This window comes from Pelodiscus sinensis, chromosome 31 (genome assembly GCF_052426305.1).
Source record: "Pelodiscus sinensis isolate ZL-2025 chromosome 31, ASM5242630v1, whole genome shotgun sequence".
Taxonomy (NCBI): Eukaryota; Metazoa; Chordata; order Testudines; family Trionychidae; genus Pelodiscus; species Pelodiscus sinensis.
The window spans coordinates 2371747-2386873 of NC_143082.1; the positions used below are offsets into that span (position 1 = coordinate 2371747).

Consider the following 15127-nt stretch of genomic DNA (forward strand, 5'->3'; position numbering starts at 1 on the left):
GGCAAAAGGAAACTGCCGCTTTGGGACCGATTGTTCCCAGGTGGCTTCACGATGTCAGGAGCGGATGCGAATGGGGCCCGGAGAGGTACCCTTCTCACTGGCCCTGGTGCAACCGGAGATTCCAGCCTTAGATGGGCGCTGAGAGAGGAGAGGGGCTGGGCACCTTGAGGCCTGGGAAAAGCCAGACTGGAGAGTAATGATCCCCGGTCCTGGCGTCTTGTCCCAGCTTTCCCATTGGCCTGCCGGGTGCTCCTGGGCCCTGGGGAGCGTGCTGGGCCGTGTTTTGCAAATACGGAGCAGGGAAGTGATTCAGTGGCACCGTGGGAGGCGAGAACCTGGCTGCCCCGGGGGAAATGCCAGCCAGGAAGACGGCCCCTCCTTGAAGCTCAGTTAAGGCAACTGGGGATGAGTTGGCAGTGAAACGCTCCATAGGGCCCTGCCTAAATCCCCACCCCTCACATCCACGCCGGCCGCGCTTAGTCACCTGCCTGCAGTAGCGCACCTGTGCTTGGAACCAGCTCGCCGCTCACAGGCCCAAGCAGAGACAGGGCGGGCCGGTACTTGAACAGGCTCCATTTCCCAGGGAAAGCCAGCAGGGAACAAGCAAGGGGCAGAATTCCCTGGGGGAAGAGCCATCCTTGGTGGATGGCTGCTTTTGTAAATTACTCAGCGTCCTCTTGTCCAAAGCCTGACGCGGATCCGGTCTGGCCCCTGCATTTTCCACCACAGGCTGGAATCTTTGTCACTTCCTGTCCTGGTCCTGTGCCCTGCGGTGTTGTTGGGCGGTGGTGAAACAGCTCCCCCCTTTCCGTCCCAGAAACAGGCGCGTTGCCGTGCTGACTTAGCAGCCCTGGGCCAGCAGCGATTAAAAAGGTGTTTCACTCCACCCCAGCAGCAGCACATCACAGTGCGGGGCAAACAGTCCTTGTGTAACACTGCAGTGGCGTCCTCCGGCTGCTCCACCTAAGAGCTGTCTGCATCTTCGTGCTGGATGGAAAAAAAATTCGACACCCCATGCTGCTTCCTAATTCATACAGGCTGGGAGTGTCTAGAAAAAGGCCTTTCATGTGAAATTGAATTTATTCTGGGCATTCTTTGCCTGTTTTCCTTCAACATGAATCACCGCTCGCCCTGCGGTGGAACAGAATCCTCTGAATGGAGGAGCATTTGGTCAGTGTAAATGAGGGTTATTTGATTGTTTCTCGGTTTACACTGGTTTGCTCTGGAGCCCCGGGGGGGGGGGAGGGGGGGGAGAACACACACAAGATGAGCTGATATTTTCCAGCCCTGGGGAAAGGATGAAAAAAGTTTCAGAAGGAGCTTAAATGACTTACTGGAGGTCTTCCTGTCCCCTCTGAAGCCTAGTTAGAGGCCATTGAGGGGAGAGTTCGGGTTTCCTGCTAGAGCCTCTTGGAGCAACCTTGGAGCGGTTCTCCCTCTGTGCCGATAAGTACGAGTTTCTTCACCGCCTGAGGAAAGGATGAGGTGGGCGAGCCACGGTGGCTGCTCTTCGTTGGGCTACTGGGAGCGGTTTCTGCTTCCCGGCCAGGTGATTCGCTAACTGAGATGGAGGCGAGTTTGGGTTTCAAACAAGACAGGGCCATGGGAATGTGGCAGTGTGGTCTAGTGGGTAGTGCAGCGTTTGGGGGTTCCTTGGGAATGAGCTGGCACGTCACTGCCCCGCCCTGGGCCTCCGTTTTCTCCCGGCCTGGGGGGGAGAGGCGGCTTACTTAGTTTGTAAACTCTTCGGGGCAAAGGCGGCTGCTTCCCCCTGCCAGGGGCCACAAAGGGGGGAGGGGGAGCTCTTGCTTGTGGTCTCCATGCCCCAGTGGCAGTGCCATTTCATAGCTCGGGAGCAGTCCATTGATTCCCCACAAGGGGTGGAAGCCAGCTGGCCGGACGTGCTGGGTTCTGGCAGGTCGAGCCGGATTTATGCACAAGCTAAGTAAGCTACAGCCTCAGACTATGAGGGGCCTCTAAATCGCTGATTCATTATTAGGTGTTTTACGGTAGCGCCTAGGGGTTCAGGCAGGGCCCAGGCCCATTGTGCTGCGTGCTGTACGCTGTGTATTAGGTGTTCTACGGTAGTGCCTAGGCACTCAGGCAGGGCCCGGAGCCCAGCGCGCTGGGGGCTGCACCCTACGTATTAGGTGTGTTACGGTAGTGCCTAGGAGCCCAGGCAGGGCCCATTGTGCTGGGTGCTGTACGCTGTGTATTAGGTGTTTTACGGTAGCGTCTAGGGGCCCAGGCAGGGTCCAGTGCCCAGTGCGCTGGGTGCTGTACGCTGTGTATTAGGTGTGTTACGGTAGCGCCTAGGAGCCCAGGCAGGGCCCATTGTGCTGGGTGCTGTACGCTATGTATTAGGTGTGTTACGGTAGCGCCGAGGAGCCCAGGGCACCATAAAGCTGAGTCCAGGTCCTGTTCCCTCCCCCTCAATAGGGACCGGTCGGTTCTAGCTCGGCAGGTGCCGCGGGAGAGACCCCAGTTTTGACCTCAGACTTCACATGCTCCGGAGCGGCCCAGCCCCACGGAGCCTCCAGGCCAGCCAGGGGAGCTCCCGCCTGCTCCCCTGCAGCCGGGGTCAGAGAGGCGCCCCCGTGCCCTGCCCCCCTTCACCTCCCTGGGCTGGCAGCGGAAAGGCGGGAGGGGGAGGCAGGTGAAGAAAGGCTCCTTAGGATGTGTTCTCTGGACTGGGGCTGGGCGCCGGAGCTCCCTTAGCCGTGGAATGGGAGCCCCCCGGTCCTCCTGGCGCCAGCCGCAGGCCGGGCGGGGCTCCAGCTGGGGAGTCACACAAGCCCCGGGAGCCCCCAGACGCACCGAGCCCTGGACGGAGGCAGTCAGCCCCGTTTCCCGGTCCCAGCCCCGCGCGGCTCGGGGCAGCCGAGTCCCTCGCAGGGAAGGAGGCCCCAGCGCCGGGCTTGGGAGCCGGTCCTGGCTGGAGGGAGCGGGGGGCCGCGGGAAGGCCTGGCAGGCGCAGCTGGGAGAGGCCCTGGGAGCGTGGATGGTTTGATGCATGCGAATGCAAACGAGCTCTGACAGGGCGGCCGCACGCCCAGGGCCCCACCCTGCTGAGGCCGGTTTCCGGAGCTGCCACTTAATCTCAGTGCTCGCTCAAATCTATTTTTAGGGGCATCTCGAAGCGCTCCAGAAACAAGATGCCTCCAGCCCTGGCGGGCGGCGCAGGGGAGGGCTGGACCGGGGGGGGGGCTCTCGGAGCTTGTGGCCTGAGCGCGGGATCAGCTCCGGGGGAGTCAGCCCAAGGAGGCCGGGGTGTGTGTGTGGGGGGGGGTGCTGGTCAGATGGGGGCCTCTGATTGGGTGGAGCAGGAGGGGGATCTGATCGGGTGGGGTCTATGAATGGAGCAGAAGAGGGGCTCTGATTGGATGGGGGTCTCTGATTGGGTGGAACAGGAGCGGTGTCTCTGGATGGGGTTCTTTGATTGGATGGCGTAGGAGGGGGCTCTGATTGGATGGAGCAGGAAGGGTCCCTGATCAGATGGAGGGGGGTCTCTGATTGGATGACGCAGGAGGGGGAAAAATCTCTGATTGGATGGGGGTCTCTGATTGGATAGAGCAGGAAGGGTCTCTGATCAGATGGGTGTCTGTGATTGGATGGAACAGGTGGGCTCTCTCATTGGATGAAGCAGGAGAGGTGTCTGATCCTGTGGAGCTCTCTGATTGGTTGCACTGGCGGGAGGGGGGGTCTCTGATTGGATGGGGGCCTCTGATTGGCTGAAGCAAGAGAGGGGCTCTGGTTGGATGAGGGAGCTGGGGAGAGTCCCTGGTCAGATGGGCAGCCCCTCACCTTGCCTTCCCTTCCTCCCAGCAGGTGTCAGAGGCTCCGCCCCCGGGCGATTCCAGAGGGGACCCGAGCTGACGTGATGAGCCCAGAGGGGCTGGGCACCCGCTGCCTCTCCGGACGCTGCCCAGGCCCCCGTCTGGCTGGTGAGTCCCTGCTCCCCCCAGCCTTTGGGGGGCCGGCCGGCAGCCCCCGCGCCCCTCCACCGGCCAGGGGAAGGAGGGCCCTGCTGAACGGGCTGCTTCCTCCCACTGCCCGGCCTGGGCCTGAGCTCGGCTGTGGAGCCGTGGTGGGACCCACCCTCCTGTCTCTGGAGGCCCCAGGCCCCGGCAGGCGAGTGCTCCCCATGCTGCATGGCAGTGCCCCCCCACCCCCTCCCTGAGGCAGCTGCATCTCAGCGCTGGGCGAGGGATCCCGATATAAACAGCCTCCTGCCCCACCCCAGAGTTGGCTGCATTTCTCTGGCAGGGGTGGGCGATCTGTAAGAGGCTCTTTGGGCCAGATTCCCCCCCCCCCCCCCGCCCCGGGTTGTGTGGGCTGCAGGAGGGGGCAGGGGGAAGCCCAGGAGGGAGGGAGAGGAGAGCGCGATGAGGAGAAACGGGCAGTGGCTGGAGGAGGAAGGGGTTAAGCCCGCGGCCGTGCCAGGCGGAGGGGGATGGGGCTGCGGTTTGACGGTCGGGCGCCTCCTCTGGCTTCTAGGAAACGCCGTCAGCCCAGCCCCACAGGGACCAAGTCACTTCCTTGCGGGGGTGCAGCTGCACACTTCTCCTCGTGCGGGGCCCAGCCCCCCAGGCCATGGGGCCGGCCGGGGTTTCAGTGGGGAAGGGGCCCGTCCAAGCCAGCAGTGAGGCTACAGAGTCCCTGGGTGGGAGGGTGGTACACTGAGCCTGAGCCAGTCCCCATTGCCCAGGCTGTCTGCTCAGCACCTATAGCCGCTGTGCACGCCTCCCCCCCGGTCCTGCCCCCCTCACCGGCCCAGGGACAGTGCCTCAGAGAGACCACATGACAGTGACTGTGTGTGTGTGTGTGAGGTGAAGCACGGGGGGGAGGGGGCTGTCTGCCACCTTGAGTGGATGTGGGTACAGTGTGAGCGAGCGGGGGTGTGATTTCTGCGTGTGTGCATGCAGCTGTACATGGGGCAGTGTGCGTGAGCTGGGGTGTGATTTCTGGGTGTGCGGCTGTGATCCGCCCGGGGCCAGTGGGTTTGGCTGGCTGTGCATGGGGCAGTGTGCGTGAGCTGGGGTGTGATTTCTGGGTGTGCGGCTGTGATCCGCCCGGGGCCAGTGGGTTTGGCTGGCTGTGTGTGGGGCAGTGTGTGTGAGCTGGGGTGTGATTTCTGTGTGTGCAGCTGTGATCTGCCCTGGGTCCAGTGGGTTTGGCTGGCTGTGTGTGGGGCAGTGTGCGTGAGCTGGGGTGTGATTTCTGGGTGTGCGGCTGTGATCCGCCCGGGGCCAGTGGGTTTGGCTGGCTGTGTGTGGGGCAGTGAGAGTGAGCTAGGGTGTGATTTCTGTGTGTGTGGCTGTGATACGCCTGGGACCGGTGGGTTTGGCTGGCTGTGTGTGGGGCAGTGTGCGTGAGCTAGGGTGTGATTTCTGGGTGTGCGGCTGTGATACGCCTGGGACCGGTGGGTTTGGCTGGATGTGTGTGGGGCAGTGTGCGTGACCTGGGGTGTGATTTCTGTGTGTGCAGCTGTGATATGCTTGGGGACGGTGGGTTTGGCTGGCTGTGCGTGGAGCAGTGTGAGCGAGCAAGGCTGTGATTTCTGTGTGTGTGGCTGTGATACGCCCTGGGCCAGTGGGTTTGGCTGGCTGTGCGTAGGGCGGTCTGAGCGAGCAAGGCTGTGATTTCTGTGTGCAGCTGTGATCTGCCCGGGGCCAGTGGGTTTGGCTGGCTATGCGGGGAGCAGTCTGTGTGAGCTGGGGTGTGATTTCTGCGTGTGCGGCTGTGATACACCCGGGACCAGGGGCTTTGGCTGGCTGTGCATGGGGAGCAGTCTGTGTGAGCTGGGGTGTGATTTCTGCGTGTGCGGCTGTGATCTGCCTGGGTCCGGTGCCCGGGCTTGGCCTGGGAGGGGTTTCCATAGGAGTGTGCATGCCGGGAAGCACAGGTGTGATGGGGCTGTGTTCTTCCTACGGAGCACGGTGCAGCCGCCTGCAAGCCGTGGCCCCCAGGCCTGTGGTGTCCCCTGCTCTCTGGCCTCCCGATCTGCGGTAGCTTGGTCCGGGGCTTCCTGCTCCAGCAGGCCCTGGCAGTTTCTCGCCTCCCCGGGGCTGCCTGGCCTCCGAGATCTGATGGCGTTTGCTTGCCCTCCCCCAGGAAGCTCAGACGCAGCCTCCCCCACCGCAGCCGGGGCTCAGACACCCAGCTGGCGCGGCCCCGGCCAGACTTCACAGCTGCTTGAATGAAAACCAGAAGCATCCGCTCCCTGATCTCTCCTCTCCCCGCCCCAAGGACACTCGGGGGCGGGGGGGGGGGGGAGGGGATGAATTCCCAGCCAGAGACGCACCCTTGCCACGGGGCCCGATGGGCAGCGGGTCCATTCCTGAGGGCAAGGCGCAGACTTGCGCCAATGCGGCCCTAGGGGGCGCTGTGCCGCATGGCGGTGAGCCGGGGAGGGGCCAGCCCCCACGCTCCACACCAGAGGCTGCTGCATCTGAGCACAGGGTGCGGGGGGGGTCTGCCCCGCTGGGACTCCGGGACACCGCCCCAGATCCTGACGCCTTCCTCGCTTGTCTTTTCAGCTTGCTGGATGGCGTGTGGGGCCCCCCCTCCCATGGGGGGCAGCAGCCAAGCCAGCTTCTGCCCCTGCCAGCTGGGGTTCCTGGTGATGCGATTTTTATCCTACCACCCAAAATCACATTGCCAGGGATTTCCAACCGGCAGTGGGCCACGGCGCCCCCAGCCATCCCCGCAGGAGCCCGGAGAGGAGCAAGGGACCCCAGGCCAGCCCGGGGGGGGGGGGGGTGAGGGCAAGAGGCGGGGAGCTCCGGGGGAGCAGTCCCTGAGCAGCCCGGTGCCCGCCCGACGCCAGGGCGCAGGGCTTAGCTTACCTGTGAACAGAGTTCATATCCGCATCGTGTTCACAGTGGCTAAGTTCCGCCCCCTGGGGTCCATCTCCGGCTCCGCCCAGCGGGTCCCCCGGGGGCCCGGGCCTCAGGACTCCTGGGTCCCCTTGCCAGGGCGGCTGTCGTCTCCGGGGGGGCCCTGCGTGCCGCGCTTCCGGGCTCTGCCCCCCGTGCCTACTGAGCTGATACTCAGTCGCTTTGGTTAAACTGGCTCAGTTCAGCAGGAACAGGGGTCTGGCTCCAGCCTCGCGCCGGCCGGAGCCCCCGGGACGGGCTGGAGATCACCGTGACCGGCTGGCTCCCTGCAGCCAAGAAGCTCGTCCTTGGGGGGGAGGGGGGGGGAGCGTTGCTGCTGCTTAAGGGCCCAGCCTGCTGCACCTGAAATAAACACAGTTACTGCCCAGCCAGAGCCTCCGAGCCGTTGTCTGTGGGGCCGGGGGGGCGGGGGGAGCCAGGGCTGCAGAGAGCTCCACTCGGCGCCCAGAGAGCGAGAGCAGGGAATGGGAAGGGGATGTCCCGGGTTCCAGACACCTCCGAAGGGGAGGGGCATTCAGCAGGGGGCCAGGGTACCCCTGCCCTTTTGCGGTGGTGACAGTGTCCTGGGACCTTACTGGTAGGGCAGGGAGAGGCTGGGAGTCAGGACTCTGGGATTCAGGTCACAGGAGGAGAGCAGGGCCTAGCGGTTAGAGTAGGGGGGGGGCCCAGGGCTCCTGGGTTCTGGTCACAGGAGGAGAGCAGGGCCTAGTGGTTAGAGTGGGGGGGGAGGCCAGGGCTCCTGGGTTCAGGTCACAGGAGGAGAGCAGGGCCTAGCGGTTAGAGTGGGGGGGGAGGCCAGGGCTCCTGGGTTCAGGTCACAGGAGGAGAGCAGGGCCTAGCGGTTAGAGTGGGGGGGAAGCCCAGGGCTCCTGGGTTCTGGTCACAGGAGGAGAGCAGGGCCTAGTGGTTAGAGTGGGGGGGGGATGGACGTTGGGGCTCCTGGGTTCTGGTCACAGGAGGAGAGCAGGGCCTAGTGGTTAGAGTGGGGGGGGGATGGACGTTGGGGCTCCTGGGTTCTGATCACAGGAGGAGAGCAGGGCCTAGTGGTTAGAGTGGGGGGGGGGGCAGAGCTCCTGGGTTCTGGTCACAGGAGGAGAGCAGGGCCTAGCGGTTAGAGTGGGGGGGGGCCCAGGGCTCCTGGGTTCTGGTCACAGGAGGAGAGCAGGGCCTAGTGGTTAGAGTGGGGGGGCCCAGGGCTCCTGGGTTCTGGTCACAGGAGGAGAGCAGGGCCTAGTGGTTAGAGTGGGGGGGATGGACGTTGGGGCTCCTGGGTTCTGGTCACAGGAGGAGAGCAGGGCCTAGTGGTTAGAGTGGGGGGGCCCAGGGCTCCTGGGTTCTGGTCACAGGAGGAGAGCAGGGCCTAGCGGTTAGAGTGGGGGGGGGGGAAGCCCAGGGCTCCTGGGTTCTGGTCACAGGAGGAGAGCAGGGCCTAGCAGTTAGAGTGGGAGGGGGCCAGGGCTCCTGGGTTCTGGTCACAGGAGGAGAGCAGGGCCTAGCGGTTAGAGTGGGGGGGGGGGCCCAGGGCTCCTGGGTTCTGGTCACAGGAGGAGAGCAGGGCCTAGCGGTTAGAGTGGGGGGGGTGGGTGGGTTGGGAGTCAGGCCACCTGGGATCAGTCTCTGCTCTGCAGAGCCGGGGGCCAAGGCGCAGAATGGACGGGGGGGGGTCCCCCTCCCTTGCCAGGCCGCCGGGGCTGCTGTTTACAGGGACACCCACGTTCTACAAACACTGGGGACTCTGCTGTCAGGGGATGGAGCCCAGCTGGCCCCGCGGGGCTCAGCACACGCTCTGCAGCCCCCCAGAGCAAGGCCCCGGCCGAACCGGGGGGGGGCTCGCCCCTGGCAGCCAGCATGGCGCTGGGCTGGGGGGGCTCCATAAGGGATGAGAATGTGGCCATTTAAATGAGCATCCAAGCCTCTTCCCGCCCCCCCTCCCCCGGCGCGGCTGAGCCGGAGCCGGAGCCAGAGCCGGTGCCTTCCTGAGCTGCCTCCCCTGGCTGGAGCCTTCTCCCTGGGAGCAAGGCTGGGCCGGCCAGGCCGGGGCAGACAAAGGGCTTTCGGACTCGGACGGGTCCCCTGAGCTCCAGGCCGTCCAGCCCGCCCGGGGCTCCCTCTCCCTGCAGCCCCTCATGCCGGGGCTCTGGGCAAGGGCGGCGGGGGCAGGCCGGGGTGGGGGGGGCAGAGGCAGCCCCGGCAGGCGGTGACGACATCCCCAGAGGGCAGGACTGGCTGGGGATCTCCGCAGACCCACCTGCCCCCACTGCCCGGCTCCCCAGCAAGGAGGGGACTTGAGGGGGAGGGAATTGAGGGGTGTCCTGTACCCCCCCGGCGGGCGGGCGGGGAGGGATCGGTTCCTCCTTTGCAGCTCCGTTAAGAAACCAGGCGGCGGGAGGAAACGGGTGGCGGACGGACCCCCTCCGCCCGGCTGGAGGAGACCGTTGGGAGAACCACAGGCTTCCTGGCATGGCCTCTTGCAGGGCTGTTGTGACACAGGGCGAGGGGGAGCCAAAGGGGCCCCCGTGCCCAGCCCCGAGGTGCAGCTGCCTGCGGGCCAGGGCAGGGTGGCTGTCAGCGCTCCCCTGGCCCTGACACGCAGCCCCCAGCTCCAGCCTGAAAACAAAGGAGAAGTGAGGTGCTAGGGGAAGACTGAGGCTCACTGATTGAGCATGTGACCTTGAGTGCAGGGGGGCAGATCACACCCCCCTTGTGCCTCAGTTTCCCCACCTGTAAAACAGGGTGCTGAATGGGAGCTGCCCGCATGGGGGCCCGGGTGGCTGCCGCTCACACACAGGAACACTCGGCTCCCCCGCCGCGGGACAAGGCTCCGGGACACAGTCCTGGGCGTGAAACACGACGCGGGCCAAGGCTCCAGGACACAGTCCTGGGCGTGAAACACGACGCGGGACAAGGCTCCGGGACACAGTCCTGGGCGTGAAACACGACGCGGGACAGGGCTCCGGGACACAGTCCTGGGCATGAAACACGACGCGGGACAGGGCTCCGGGACACAGTCCTGGGCGTGAAACAGGACGCGGGACAAGGCTGCGGGACACAGTCCTGGGCGTGAAACAGGACGCGGGACAGGGCTCCGGGACACAGTCCTGGGCGTGAAACACGACGCGGGACAGGGCTCCGGGACACAGTCCTGGGGGTGAAACAGGACGCGGGACAGGGCTCCGGGACACAGTCCTGGGCGTGAAACAGGACGCGGGACAGGGCTCCGGGACACAGTCCTGGGCGTGAAACAGGACGCGGGACAGGGCTCCGGGACACAGTCCTGGGCGTGAAACAGGACGCGGGACAGGGCTCCGGGACACAGTCCTGGGCGTGAAACAGGACGCGGGACAGGGCTCCGGGACACAGTCCTGGGCGTGAAACAGGACGCGGGACAGGGCTCCGGGACACAGTCCTGGGGGTGAAACAGGACGCGGGACAGGGCTCCGGGACACAGTCCTGGGGGTGAAACAGGACGCGGGACAGGGCTCCGGGACACAGTCCTGGGCGTGAAACAGGACGCGGGACAGGGCTCCGGGACACAGTCCTGGGCGTGAAACAGGACGCGGGACAGGGCTCCGGGACACAGTCCTGGGCGTGAAACAGGACGCGGGACAGGGCTCCGGGACACAGTCCTGGGCGTGAAACACGACGCGGGCCAAGGCTCCGGGACACAGTCCTGGGCGTGAAACACGACGCGGGCCAAGGCTCCGGGACACAGTCCTGGGCGTGAAACAGGACGCGGGACAGGGTGGGGCGGGGACAGGGCGGGGCGCCCTCCGCTGCAGAACTCAATGAGCAGCGGCTCGAAGGAACGCTTCTCAGCACGTCCAGGCCGCGTGGGCAATTAGCGGCTTAAGGGGAGCCGATCCCACCACGCTGAGTCACTGGCTGCCTGGCGCCTAGACCCGTCTGTCCTGCCCTCTCCCCCCCACCGCCTGTGGCAGGAGGTGGTAGGGCTGGTATCCTCCTGCACAGGCCCTTACTACAACATGGCGGTGGAGGGAGCACATGCCAGGCTAGCAGGCACCGATGTGGCATGAAGAGGCGGGGAGCTGGGTCTGGGAACTATTTCTGGTGCGAAGCCAAATCCCAGGCGCAGAGCCACAGAGGTAACATTCCCGCTGATCAAGGGGAAACTGAGGCAGGGCGAGGGACGGGGAAGATTTTCCCAAGCTGATACAAATAGCACCCAGACCTGGAATTAGGCCTCAGGGGTTCTGCCTCTTCGTCTCCTGCTCCAGCCCCCCCAAAATCCCCTCCACTGGCGTCCTGCCCCAACGGATGGGTTCCTCCGTGCGGGGGAGGGGGATACCAGGCACACAGTGATAAGGGGGTGTCTGGGCTTTGCTGGGACTCAGGAACAAAACCCACCCAGGCCTGGGCAGCAGCTGGAGGCTGAGGGCGTGGGGGCAGTCGCCAGCCGCTGTGAAAGGCCTGTCAGGAAGTCGGCGTCTGTCTGGGCTGCTTTGATCGGAAATGTCAGCTCAAAATAGCAGCGAAGGAAATGGAGCGCTCGTGAAACTCAGTCCTGCCCGGCCCCCCCGGCTCACAGCCTGGCCAGGGCATCGGGCGCAGGGAGGGGGCCAGACACCTGGGTTCTAGTCCCAGCGTGGGGGAGGGGGAGAGGCTCTGGGCGTCGGGACGGCTCCCGCAGGCCACGCGGCACCGGCTACGGCGCAGACACATGCCCCCCGCTACCTGCCCCCCCCCGCACACCGTGGGCTGCTTTGGAGATGCACCAGTGCCACCCCCACCCCGCCTCCCGAGAGCCAAGAGGGAAAACCCTGCTTACACCCTGGCATGGCTGCTGCGTGGCAGAGCTGGGGTGGGCCCCGTGGCAGCCCCAGCCAGACAGCTTCAGTGCCCCCCGCCCTGCCCCACCCAGAGCCACCATCTTCCCAGCCAGGGGCGGCGCGGCGCCTAGTATCGGGTGTATTACAGGAGCCCCCTTCCCGGGCAGGGCACACAGCCCCCTGCCTGTGCCAGGCACCCGTGTGTGTCCTTCCTAACTCACCCGCTACCACCATGGCAGGCTCATGCTCCCCATTATACGGATGGGGAAACTGAGGCACAACACGTGCACGCACACGGGGCACGGGAGTTTCTCAAGGTCATCCACAGCCAGCGCTCCCCCCCCCCAGTCATGCCCTCCCCCAGGACAGACTGACTCAGCGCCCAGGCGCCCAGCTCTGGTTGCTGCCCCCCTCACAGCCCCCCCCCCACACACACACACGTGTCCGGCGGGCTTGTCACCCCTGTCCCGTCCCCGCCCCGTGCTTAGAGGCCGGGCCGGGTGACTCGGTGGGAAGGGTGCGCGCCTGGCGCGTCTGCCAACCCGGGGGGAACTGAGGCACGGAGCCGGGGTGGGCTTGCATCGAAGGCAGAACTGGAATCCTGTTCCCCCCCCCCCCATAACCACTAGTCCCCACTCCCCTCCAGGCGGGGCGGGGCTGCGTGGGCCGGCGGAGGCTCCGAGAACAGCCCGGGAGCGAACCCGTCCGCAGCCGCACGTAGCACACGAGGATGGGCGCTGCCGGGCGCCCGCGGGCCGGTCGGTGGGTGCCGGGCGCCCCCTAGCGGGGCACAGGGGGAAGGAGCCGCTGGGCCTTGCAAGCTGGGGGAGGGGGCTGGGCCGAGGCAGTCAGGGCCAGGCTATCCTGGGGAACCCAGGCGTCCTGCACCCCCCCCCGTCTAACCACTAGCCTCCACTGCCCTCCCACAGCTGGGCCCAGAACCCAGGCGTCCTGCAACCCCCCCCCCCCCCCCCCCCCCCCCCCTCCACCCACCTCCCCACTAGCCTCCACTGCCCTCCCACAGCAAGGCACAGAACCCAGGCGTCCTGCACCCCCCCCCCCCGGTCTAACCACTAGCCTCCACTGCCCTCCCACAGTTGGGCACAGAACCCAGATGTCCTGCACCCCTCCCCCCACCCCCCCCCCCCCCGGTCTAACCACTAGCCTCCACTGCCCTCCCACAGTTGGGCACAGAACCCAGATGTCCTGCACCCTCCCCCCCCCCCCCCCCGGTCTAACCACTAGCCTCCACTGCCCTCCCACAGCTGGGCACAGAACCCAGATGTCCTGCACCCCCCCCCCCCCCCGGTCTAACCACTAGCCTCCACTGCCCTCCCACAGCTGGGCACAGAACCCAGATGTCCTGCACCCCCCCCCCCCGGTCTAACCACTAGCCTCCACTGCCCTCCCACAGCTGGGCACAGAACCCAGATGTCCTGCACCCCCCCCCCCGGTCTAACCACTAGCCTCCACTGCCCTCCCACAGCTGGGCACAGAACCCAGATGTCCTGCACCCCCCCCCCCCGGTCTAACCACTAGCCTCCACTGCCCTCCCACAGCTGGGCACAGAACCCAGATGTCCTGCACCTCCCCCCCCCCCGGTCTAACCACTAGCCTCCACTGCCCTCCCACAGCTGGGCACAGAACCCAGGGGTCCTGCCCCTCTTCCCAGCACGGGTCAGGCCTGGCCCATCTCTGGCCCATCACAGCATTGGCACCTGCTCCAGGCTGCCCTGCCCTGCCCTGCCCTGCCCCCTGGTCATAGGGGCTAGAATTGCAGCCCCCTCCCCCCACATGCACCCTGCTGGCAGTTCCCCCCCAGCCATGCAGCCTGTATAGCCCCAGGGTTTCACGCTGATGCTTGAGGCCGGGGGGGGGGGGGGGGCTGTGGCAGCCACGTCTCCAGCCCCTCCATGTGCATGTGGCTCCACTGGAGCCCCCAGCCTGGGGGACCAGACAGCGAATGTGACATCAGGACCCATATGGGGCCAGCCGGGCGCCAAAACCGCCAGCCCAGCTACCCCGCTCCACGCAGGGCAGGGAACAGCCTGGGGTGACCCCACCTGCCCTTGCGCTGCTGCTAGACAGGGCGTGGCCCTGGGGGAGATCCCAGGTCTCTGCCAGAGCCCAGGGCAAGTCGCTTCCTCCCCCCGGGCTCGGGGGGTAGGTAACTAAGTCCCGGCCTGGCTCTAGGCGGTGCTCAGCCCAGCAGGGCCCCCCCAGTCCCGGCCTGGCTCTAGGCGGCGCTCAGCCCAGCAGGGCCCCCAGTCCCGGCCTGGCTCTAGGCGGTGCTCAGCCCAGCAGGGCCCCCCCAGTCCCGGCCTGGCTCTAGGCAGCGCTCAGCCCAGCAGGGCCCCCAGTCCTGGCCTGGCTCTAGGCGGTGCTCAGCCCAGCAGGGCCCCCCAGTCCCGGCCTGGCTCTAGGCAGCGCTCAGCCCAGCAGGGCCCCCCCAGTCCCGGCCTGGCTCTAGGCAGCGCTCAGCCCAGCAGGGCCCCCAGTCCTGGCCTGGCTCTAGGCAGCGCTCAGCCCAGCAGGGCCCCCCAGTCCCGGCCTGGCTCTGGGCAGCGCTCAGCCCAGCAGGGCCCCCCCAGTCCCGGCCTGGCTCTAGGCGGTGCTCAGCCCAGCAGGCCCCCCAGTCCTGGCCTGGCTCTAGGCGGTGCTCAGCCCAGCAGGCCCCCCAGTCCTGGCCTGGCTCTAGGCAGCGCTCAGCCCAGCAGGCCCCCCCAGTCCTGGCCTGGCTCTAGGCGGTGCTCAGCCCAGCAGGGCCCCCAGTCCTGGCCTGGCTCTAGGCGGTGCTCAGCCCAGCAGGGCCCCCCAGTCCTGGCCTGGCTCTAGGCGGCGCTCAGCCCAGCAGGGCCCCCCAGTCCTGGCCTGGCTCTAGGCGGCGCTCAGCCCAGCAGGGCCCCCCAGTCCTGGCCTGGCTCTAGGCAGCGCTCAGCCCAGCAGGGCCCCCCAGTCCTGGCCTGGCTCTAGGCGGTGCTCAGCCCAGCAGGGCCCCCAGTCCTGGCCTGGCTCTAGGCGGTGCTCAGCCCAGCAGGCCCCCCAGTCCTGGCCTGGCTCTAGGCGGTGCTCAGCCCAGCAGGCCCCCCAGTCCTGGCCTGGCTCTAGGCGGTGCTCAGCCCAGCAGGGCCCCCCAGTCCTGGCCTGGCTCTAGGCGGTGCTCAGCCCAGCAGGGCCCCCAGTCCTGGCCTGGCTCTAGGCGGTGCTCAGCCCAGCAGGGCCCCCCAGTCCTGGCCTGGCTCTAGGCGGTGCTCAGCCCAGCAGGGCCCCCCCAGTCCTGGCCTGGCTCTAGGCGGTGCTCAGCCCAGCAGGGCCCCCAGTCCCGGCCTGGCTCTAGGCGGTGCTCAGCCCAGCAGGGCCCCCCAGTCCCGGCCTGGCTCTAGGCGGTGCTCAGCCCAGCAGGGCCCCCAGTCCTGGCCTGGCTCTAGGCGGTGCTCAGCC

The 15127-nt window shown here is 66.5% G+C and overlaps 1 long non-coding RNA gene across 1 annotated transcript in view; it reads left to right on the plus strand.

The window, feature by feature from the left end:
- Positions 1-12649, plus strand: part of LOC142825299 (uncharacterized) — a 28325-nt gene extending 15676 nt beyond the window's left edge. Inside the window, exons 2-3 of the long non-coding RNA XR_012899732.2 lie at positions 3826-3944; positions 6540-12649. This is a non-coding gene — a long non-coding RNA (uncharacterized LOC142825299). The remainder of the gene's footprint in view (positions 1-3825; positions 3945-6539) is intronic.
- The last annotated feature ends 2478 nt before the right edge of the window (positions 12650-15127 follow it).